Genomic DNA, 1,916 nt, shown 5'->3' with positions numbered 1-1,916 from the left:
TCTGTCTCAATATTGCCTCCTTTGCGCGGTTTTAGAATGGCATCACTCAATATTAATCAATTAATTACTCATATAGACGAATTAAGAATCATATTAGCAAACAATGATATCGATATTGTTTCCATAAATGAAACGAAACTGAATGTGAGTATTCGAGATCAAGAAGTTCATATTCCGGGATACGAAATAGTTCGCCGCGATAGACTAACAAAATGCGGCGGAGGGGTATGCTTCCATGTAAAAACTTCAATCAACTTTACAGTACGAAATGACCTACACATGGATACACTAGAAAATCTTTGCTTGGAAATCCATAAGCCAAATTCAAAATCTTTTGTGATTGTTACTTGGTACAGACCACCTGACTCTCCTATTGGCATTTTCTCACCTTTTGAATCCCTAATTGGGAGATTGGATAGTGAAAATGTAGAATTTTTTGTACTGGGAGACATCAACTGTGACATGATCACGACTCGATATGACAATAACACATCCAAATTAAGGAGTATTGCTGATGTCTACGGACTCGAGCAGCTTATCTCTGAACCGACGAGGATAACACCCACCTCATCAACTCTAATTGATTTAATCTATACCAACTGCTCGGATAAGATTGCATGTTCGGGAGTTTGTCATATCGGAATAAGTGATCATAGCATGGTGTATGTATATAGAAAACTTGCCCTGAATGGGATGTCTAACGGACATAATTCTATTACATACAGAAATTTCCGAAATTTCGATCGCCAAAAGTTTCGTTATGATACTCTATCTTAATGCTGGGATAATGTATACGAGTCTTCCAACCCAAACGTGATGTGGCAGCAATGGAAATGTACATTTCTGGCTATCGCTGACAAACATGCCCCACTGAAAACGATGCGCGTTCGTTCACGGAGTTCTCCGTAGATTACCTCTGAATTGAAAGACCTTATGCATAATAGAGACATTAAAAATCAAAGCTGGCAAGACAAATGATCCTAACGATTGGGCATTATTTAAGAAACAAAGAAATATAGTCAATAAACAAATACGCTCAGCTAAGCAAGCTTATTTACCAAAATAGTTTTAATAAGCAAACCAGCGACTCCCGAAAGACCTGGCAGACTATAAACGAGCTAACTTCTCGAAAATCTGGGAAAACGCCAGTGGCGTCACTAAAAGTGAACGGATTAACGATAACTAATCCGTTGGAGCTATCAAACGAATTCAATAACCACTTTGCTAATATTGGTCCAAAACTTGCCAGTGAGATAAATTGTGATAATGGTAGCTATCAAAGATATCTTACCGCAACACATAAACGGTTTAAGCTCCAACCCACCAATCCAACTAAAGTATTTTCACTTTTAAATAAACTAGACAAGTCAAAGGCAACAGGCCTTGACAAAATATCTGCTAGGCTTAACAGGGAATGTGCTGATCTCATTTGTGTGCCGATATGTGATATTTTCAATCAATCTATTAGCCAAGGGACGTTCTCAGACGACTGGAAATATGCAAGGATTACCCCTCTTTATAAACAAGGTGACCGCGGTGATGCTAACAATTACCGCCCAATATCGGTGATTCCAATAATGGCGAAGGTGTTTGAAAGGATAGTTTATGAACAGTTATATGCCTATTTGGAAGAGCACGATATTTTATGTCAAAACCAATCAGGGTTTCGTGCTAATCATTCAACTGTAACAGCTTTGTTGGAAGCGACAGATTCTTGGGCATATAATATTGATAACGAGAAAATCAATGGAGTCATTTTTCTAGATTTGAAAAAAGCTTTTGACACTGTTGATCATCAGATCCTTCTATCGAAACTAAACTATTATGGTATACATGGAAAATCTTTCAGATGGTTTCAGTCATATTTGGAAAACCGAACACAAAAATGCTCTGTCAACGGGTCGCTATCCAGTAGC

The sequence above is a fragment of the Stylophora pistillata genome, chromosome 6, assembly GCF_964205215.1.
Source record: "Stylophora pistillata chromosome 6, jaStyPist1.2, whole genome shotgun sequence".
Taxonomy (NCBI): Eukaryota; Metazoa; Cnidaria; class Anthozoa; order Scleractinia; family Pocilloporidae; genus Stylophora; species Stylophora pistillata.
Note: the sequence above shows the minus strand (reverse complement) of the source record.